Source organism: Chelonoidis abingdonii, chromosome 8 (assembly GCF_003597395.2).
Source record: "Chelonoidis abingdonii isolate Lonesome George chromosome 8, CheloAbing_2.0, whole genome shotgun sequence".
Lineage (NCBI taxonomy): Eukaryota > Metazoa > Chordata > Testudines > Testudinidae > Chelonoidis > Chelonoidis abingdonii.
The window spans coordinates 9,555,134-9,563,570 of record NC_133776.1 but is presented as its reverse complement, the minus strand read 5'-3'; the positions used below and the strand labels follow the sequence as shown (position 1 = coordinate 9,563,570).

The 8,437-nt window shown below is 44.5% G+C and overlaps 2 protein-coding genes across 4 annotated transcripts in view; one reads left to right on the top strand and one right to left on the bottom strand.

Annotated features, from left to right (window-relative positions):
• The window catches only part of MCF2L2 (MCF.2 cell line derived transforming sequence-like 2), a 318,915-nt gene that overhangs the window by 121,104 nt on the left and 189,374 nt on the right, over nt 1-8,437 (bottom strand). The window lies entirely within an intron of this gene.
• Nucleotides 1-8,437, top strand: part of B3GNT5 (UDP-GlcNAc:betaGal beta-1,3-N-acetylglucosaminyltransferase 5) — a 32,672-nt gene that overhangs the window by 21,721 nt on the left and 2,514 nt on the right. The window lies entirely within an intron of this gene.

The following is an 8,437-nucleotide window of genomic DNA, read 5'->3' as shown; positions in this document are numbered from 1 at the left end:
TCTCGTTGTTGACAGGGTCTGATGCTGGCTATTGAGTTGGACATTATTCATTCAGTCCTGCAGGGAGCTTCCTCCACGAGCTTAGGCGTGGTTCGCGGGGCGATGTTTAAAAGGCCAAAAAGCCGTCTCGGTTTGGGAAAGATATTCTTTCAAGGATGGGGTCCTCCATGAAAGGATGCGGTTGTAATTGTATATAAATTTCTATTACAAAAAAAAGAAAGACAGGACTCCCCAGAGGAGGAGACATTTCACACTTTTGTCTCAGACGAAGAAGAAGTCCCCCTTATCAAACCCTCAAAGCAACAATCGAATTGTCTCTCTTACTTTCTATTACTACTTACCATATGAGAAGATACCATAGCTATTCCTTTGCACAACAGATGCAGAACTTGCAGACCTATCGCCACTGCTACAATGATCCATACCTCCTACAATACAGTTCCCAAGATTTATGGGTCTTATGCATGTGTATCACAACAGGTGGTGTAGCTTTCCAGTGCATCAAATGTCCCACAACAAGGATGATACCAATCGCTATGCTCATGCATGAACTTGCCCAGAAAAATTATAAAAAACAAAAACACCGTATCACCCATGGGCAAACACTTTTCACAAAGCAATCACTCCACGTGTATCATTGTGCAGGATTCCTTTGTGAACAGCACCTTCAAAAGATGAGCCTGGGAACTTAAATTCATAACCTCTGCTGGATCCTAAAAATCATGGACTAAGAGAGACACTGGTTTTATGGCTCATTACAAAATTTGTAACTTAAGAACTCCTCTGCAGTCATAGGACAAAGTAGGATTAATTGCCCACTTGACTTTAAAGTAGCCTCCTGCAATGTGTTAGGCTTAACAGTCCTGTCTCACCTTTTATTTAATTGTGACACTCTGATTACTTTTTCCAGACCTGTGGAGGAGCTCTGTGAAGCTTGACAGCTTGCTTCTTCTGCCAACAAAAGCTGGTCCAATCAAAGACATTACCTCATCTACCTTGTCTCTCTAATAGAAATCAGCTTTCTTCTTCCATGTTGCACACATTAGTGTGTAGGGTAGGTGATTCATGAGTGCTATACTATTAGAAAATCCTTCAAGAATACTGAAGCATATGTGGGAAGATGCCTGGTCATTCTGGGGATAGGAAATTAAATGGACAGTAAATGCTCTTCTCTGAAGCAGGACTGACTTACTGTTTTTAACTAATCCTTGGAAAGTGCATGCACATACTGCAATAGAGCTCTATAAATTCCAATGCTAATCTACATCTATCTGCTAAATAAACTTTGCTAGTATCCCTTATTCAGCTTTTGCCAGTAGCAAAAGACTGCCCTGTACATACACTCTGATTTGATGGAGTTTTGGTGTTAAAAAGGTGACCTTGTTAAGCCCTAATAAAGGTAAATCTCACAATGGATACACCAAGATAATCTCTCTGATAGCAACAGCAATTCAACTCTATAAATCCAGTGAGACAAAGTTTTATCTTTCATAGGTAGAACTAAGGTGTTTGTGTAACACCTATAAAAGCAAAGGAGTGGGTAGGAAGTAAAGCAAACTCTGGAGGTGGGAGAGTATAACTCCTCCTGTATCTCTCCCCCTTACCTCCTGTCAGTCTTCTTCCTTCCTTTATTTCGGCATGGCTACACTTGCAGATGTAGGGCACTGTGAGTTAAACCCACCTTTGTAGAGTGCAGTAGGGAAAGCACTGCAGTCTGTCCACACTTACAGTTTCAAGCACACTGGCATGGCCATATTTGCCTCACTTGCAGTGGCATTGGGAGTGGTGCATTATGAGCAGCTATCCCAGCATGCAAATGATTGCAAAATGCTTTTCAAGTGGTGGTGGTGGTGGGGGGGGAGTAGTGTGACAGGGACTGTGTGTATGTGGGGGAGAGTGGGTTTTTTGGGGTGCTGAGTGTGTCAGCATGCTGTGTTGTATGTTCAGTGGAAAATACAGTAGGAAGATAGAGATAGATATAGATACACACACACACACACACACACACACACACACACACACNACTTTTGTAGTAATAATCAGGATGGCCCATTTCCAACAGGTGACAGGAAGGTGAGAGTAATGGGGGAGGGGAATGAGCATGGGGGAAATAGGTTTTACTTTGTGTAATGATCCATCCACTCCCAATCTTTATTCAAGTCTAATTTAATGGTGTCCAGTTTGCAAATTTAATTCCAATTCTGCAGTTTCTCATTGGAGTCTGTTTTTGAAGCTTTTTTTTGTTGGAGTATTGCGACTTTGAGGTCTAATTGAGTGACCAGAGAGGTCGAAGTGTTCTCCAACTGGTTTTTGAATGTTTATAATGTTATAATAACCTATCCTGAAGGACGATCCTCACTCTCACAGATCTTGGGAGACAGGCCAGTCCTTGCTTACAGACAGCCCCCCTGACCTGAAACAAATACTCACCAGCAACCACACAACAAAAACACTAACCCAGGAACCTATCCTCGCAACAAAGCTTGTTGCTAACTCTGCCCACATATCTATTCAGGGGACACCATCATAGGACCTAATCACATCAGCCACACTATCAGAGGCTTGTTCACCTGCACATCTACCAATGTGATATATGCCATCATGTGCCAGCAATGCCCCTTTGCCACGTACATTAGCCAAACCACACACAAAAGTCACTACACAAAAGAATAAATGGACACAAATCAGATGTCAAAAATTATAACATTCAAAACTTCAACCTCCCTGGTCACTTGATTACAGACCTCAAAGTCATAATATTCTAGCAAAAAAACCAGACTCCAACAAGAAACTGCAGAATTGGAATTAATTTGCAAACTAGACACCATTAAATTAGGCTTGACTAAAGATTGGGAGTGGATGGGTCATTACACAAAGTAAAACCTAACTATGCTAATTTCCCGCCCCCTACTGTTACTCTCACCTTCTTGTCACCTGTTGGAAATGGGCCATCCTGACTATCACTACAAAAGTTTTTTGTTTTTGTTTTTTGTTTTTTTTTGTTTTTATCCCCTGCTGATAATAGCTCACCATAACTGATTACTCTCATTATAGTTAGTATGGCAACATCCTTTTTTTTTTTTTTTTTTTTTTTTTTTTTTTTTTTAAATGTCCTCTGTGTGTATTTTCCACTGCATGCATCTGATGAAGTGGGTTTTAACCCACAAAAGCTTATGCTCAAATTTTAGTCTCTCTAAGGTGCCACAAGTACTCCTCGTTCTTCTTACAGCAAATTTTGTAGCTCCTTTCGTCCCACTACATCCTAGAGTCCCTTTCAAACAAAGTACAAAATTTCATATCCTTTTACCTTTAATTGACAATCAGCCATATATGCATGGCATCACTTCTTCTTCCCCCTCCTCCCAAAATAAAAAAAAAACCCACCTAAATATTGAAACTGCAGGGGAAACTATAGTTCTGTAAGAAGAACACCATTTCTCTAATTGGAGTTGAAGCTAGATTTTGGTTTCACATATATCAGCCTGGGCATCTCCAGCAACAGAATTCTCCCTAGTCCTATATCCAATGCTGTAGAATGATGGTTCTCTAGTTCTAGAGGACAAAAGCAAATCTCTTGGTGCCTTTCTTATCCTAAGCATTCTAAGGCTTTCCACAAAGTAATAAGTTTAGCAGTAGGGTAGTAAGATTTAACCCATATCACTCTGGACCACTTAATTAGTTAACTCATTGATATCAGAAACAATTCTAGAGCCTGGTTCTGCCTTCACCATGGATTAAGGCCTACTGTTGTAGGCAGGGAATTTCAGGAGCATCAGATTGATCATGCTGCTTTTCATCCCACCAGAGAGCTTGTCACCAACTCTCTCCCTTAATTCAGAAGGATAGAAACGAATACATTTTTCCCAATAGTGAATCAGCTTGGTTTTATTTTGTGGCTAGTCGGGGAGAAAGTGAGACCAGCTCCAAAAGAGTAATGTCTGTACTTACGTTACAGAAAGCTATGATACTGTTTTGGTCTCATCAGGCACCTGGCTCCAGAACAATAGTGACTCAGAGGGTACTGTTACTGTCACTGAGAGGCTGTGAGTTTGATTTCTAAACTTGGTTTGCACCTCTAGTATTGCAGGAAACTGCATCCACATTGGGTATAAGTACTGCCTCCCCTCATATAGGCTTGGAGGTACTTCCCTCCCATCATGGCTACTCTGGAGGGGGGGTATGGATCAATGTTCATGTTGCACTCCCCTTTAGTACCCAGCCCAAGGAAGCTAATGATCCAATTTGCGGTTAAATTTGGTGATGAATCCTGGTGACGTGCCAACGAGGCAAGTTGTGCATACACTAAGAAGATGGCTACTCTGTTAATTAGCCAGAGGAGATGACTGGCTCCATAGTGTCCGGATATTGGCTAACATAACTCAAGACCTGAACTCTGATCCACTACAGCACTGAGTTGCCTAACAACGTAAACTGAAGTTGATCTACTTTGTAGCAAGAGTAGTCTTGAAAATTCTACTAGCATGAGGACTAAACCTACCTCTCTTGTATACAGAAAATACAGATGTGGGAGAGCCACCCACCTGCAAGCAAAGGATTAAACTCAGCCCTTCCACAGTATACTTCTGCCCTACTAGCTTCCTAGGAAATAGGTTCTGGGACTTCTTCTAGGGTGCTGCCCCTGGGTTTTCATATGTGGCTCTGGTTAGTAGGCATCTGCAGCTTGACCCTGTTAGCTTTCTGAGAAGCTGTTTTGTCTATTCAATTCCAGAGCCTCCTGACTATTGAGGGGGATGGGAGGGAGGGAGAAGCTTCTGCTACTTACTTTTTTTTGGGGGGGAGAGGGGGGTCCTCCACCTTCAGTTAATGTTGGTTTGAAATTGAAATGTTAATGTTTAAATATGAAATTGACTTTGACAGTTCCTTGTTTGCAAGTGGTCCATTTCACCATCACTTTTCCAACCTAAATAGTGGTATTCTCAGGGTGCTGCTTGGTAAACAGACACTAAGCTGGCAAAACTGATGACAAGGCAATGCAATTGGCTCAAAGGTTGTTTGAGTAACTGTTTATGAAAACTTACTCTCCTGGAAATGGCAACTTGGATTTCCCATATTCACCAGAAGGGCTTCTCACTGGTACGTAAATTGTTCGTGCTATGGGTTAACTTTAGATTCTTGCACAGTTAGTTAACAACATTATTTTCAATAAATAAAATATCTGCTTAAGCTATTTAGGGTAACATTTCCCGCCCCGCCCTGCAGTGGAAGCGGAAGTGGGCAAAGGGTTCTTTTACACTACAAAAATCTAGTCTTGTCACCATGGTGATAGTTGAAGTCTATGTCAACAAGAAGTTTATATTCAGCCTGTATATTAATTGCGTGAGAACAGTTGAGGAGGAAGAAAAGTTTCCTGTCCTGACAAAGCGTGCAGTACGGTATGCAAAATGTTGCCAGTTGATGAAAACAATTATAAATGGCTTATTACTACTTTACAGAAACCACTTCTTCCCTGTCAACCCCCACCCCAAACACAACTACCAACCAGTTCATTCCAGGGCTTAAATTCTTTGAGTATTTCCTGGATTCTCTCCCTGTGCTCCCCACCCCCACTCCTCCATGCTATTAAAAACTGCGGGACAATTTAAAATATTTGCTGGAGCTCTGCTCTGGACAGCTCCATCTGAATTTAAGCCCTGGCTCGTTTAATATCTGGATTTCGGTAACCCTCCAGCTTCTCATGTGCATTCTGCTTACCCACTGAAACAAGAGTAAGCCTTGCAATGGCATTCTGTTGTAGAGAGTTGCTGAGTTTTTAACTCAGTGGAGGTGCATTGTGTAACTTATGTATCCAAAATAAAAAGGGTTTAAACTGATGCTATAAAAAGTGCTGAATGGTTTATTTATCAGACTGCTCATACAGCTGTTTTGTTGTGCACCACAGTCTGCAAGCCTTAGTTCTACGACCCCGGGCTATCATTTAGCAACCTGGCCTTTCCAGCCATGGAATTGTACCAAGTTTTGTTCTAGCTAAGAGGCAAGTGACTGTCTACATTGTGGTGTCTATTTTGTCAGCTCAGGGCATGAAAGTTGAGATGCAAAATACACGTGTCCCAGGTAATAATGCATGCTTGCAGGAGTAGAAACAATTAACTCCGCTTTAAGAGGCTGCATTTGTGATGTGATTTGGTTGATGTGGAGGAGTCTTTCCTTTTTTGAGATTAATGTATTTAGAACTGGTAAATCTTAATGGCATGAACACCCTCTTTGTTGGATTGCGAGGTGGCTTGATTTATCTAATGGTTAGCCCTTATTTGTGATATCAGTAGTGAGGAACTAGAACCGCTTACCTACTCAGTCTGTTTTGTTTGTTAGATGGTAGAGACAGTAGAAAGTGTGTGTGTATATGTATATATATAATAAATAAATATAAAATGAGAGAAATCGTATAACAAATTTCTCTCCATTTAAAAAAAAAAAAATCTTCCATGTGGGGAGGGAGAGTGGGCCAGCTTACTATGCTTTAAAACTTTATTAAAGAAACAGCGGTGTTTGACACCAGTGGCAACTACTAAATTCTTTAAAAAACTTTATAGATTTGTAGATGACTGGAGATGCATAAACTTAAAATGAACAAAAGCAACATCCACGTGTAGAAACCTGGTGCTTGATGAAGCTTTACTAGGGGGGTGGACAGAGTGCTTTCAGAGCTAGCAACTATCTAGGCCAGTTCACCCCTCCTACCAAGTCTGTAGGTTGCCAGGTAGCTGAGGTCCCCTTATCTCTTGCTTAGGATGACCAGACAGCAAATGTGAAAAATTGGGACAGAGGGTGAGGGGTAATAGCCTATTTAAGAAAAAGACCCCAAAATCAGGACTGGCCCTATAAAATCGGGACATCTGGTCACCCTACCCTTGCTCGATCAGTGAGTAGGGCTGGCTCTGCAGGTTTAGAAATCTCTTCCCCCTTTCCCCTCCCAAAGGAGGCATAGCTCTTGAATGAAGGGATGGGACAAGGTTGGATAATGATACTTGTAACGTGCCCTGCACCGTTCAGATTACAAGTGTGTGCAGCCCTCGCCTCGGTCTTCCAGCAGCACAAGAATTGCTCCCTTAACATCACACACCTTCCCCATGCTTATTACAATGCCGGGTGTTGCCTCCCCTAAGGGAGAGACAGGCAGCCCCCTCCCCCGCAGCTGGGGGCCGCACCCCTTAGTACTGCAGGGGGCAGGCAGATGCTGCGGGGGGAGGACGGAGTTGAAGCCAGGCTCTAAGGGGGGGGCGGCGAGCCCTGCGCGGGAAGGGAGGGCTGTGCACACCCCCTCAGTGTGCGCCTTCCCTCCCCCCTCACAGGTGCGTGCGGGACCCGGCCCCCGGAAACGCTGTCCCCTGTGGTGCGGCAGGAGGGCAGCGGCACCGGAAACGCCCCTCCCAGCCCGAGCGGAGGTAACCGCCGGGCGGCGGTGAGGAGCCCCCGTGGGGACCTGCAGCACGAGCCGCAGCCACCTCAGCGGCGCCGGGGCGCCCCTTTCCCGCGCTCTGCCCGGGGCTGAGGGAGGAGGGGGGCTGTCCCGCCCCGCGGCCCCCATCGCTCCCCGCCCCCATCACGAATTGGGAGGGGGGCTGCCCCGCCTCTGTGGCCCCCCAGCACATTCCGGTCACCTCCATTTTCCTCAGCCCTATGAGAGTGCAGGCTGGGGGGGTGCCTGCCCAGGGGTGTTCCCTAGCAGGCGCGATGCCCCCTGCCACCTCAGCCCTGCGGCTGCCTCCCAGCACCAGGGACTGCAGTCACCTCCCACTACACCTGTGCCCCCACGGGTGTCTGTGACCCAGCCTGCCTTGGGCGGAGCTGTTAATCCTTTATATGTCCTCAGTGCAGGGAGGGTAGACAAGGTTCAGGAGTGTTCAGCACCCTGCTCTGATCTAGATTTAAAAGAAACCCCAACGCCTAAGGGTAGCCTTGTCCCTGTGCCTGGAAAAACCCTGGCTGGATTCAGGCTGGATAAAGTAACCAGGCAGAAGCCTAAGGGTATGCTTTGCATGTGGAAGGTAGCAAAGAACTCGGGTATTTTTAAGGCGTTCACTGTCTAAAGACACCATTTGTAATCAGACTTCTCACTCCCAATAGTTGCTAGCCTAAACCTCACATTTCTGTCTGAATCTCTTTTCCCTTTTACTGTTGAGAACTTTTGTAAGAGTGTAAAGTGAAAGATTAGAGAGGAAATCTTCCCATTTCCCAAGTTTACTTTACACCCTTGAAGCTGCTTTTGACAGCAATTTTGCTATCTTTTTCCCCCTGCCCCATGCAATCGAATCAGTTTTTCTTCTTTTCAAGAGATCCATGTAACCAACAGTGAGCAGCTACATGGGGGTAGAGGTAAGAATGAGACCTGTATAGAGCCTGGAAGTGGGGGATGTGATTTCCCTCCCCTAAAAGTCTCTGGGAACTGATAAGCCTTCCAGGTGAGGATGGCTGTCTT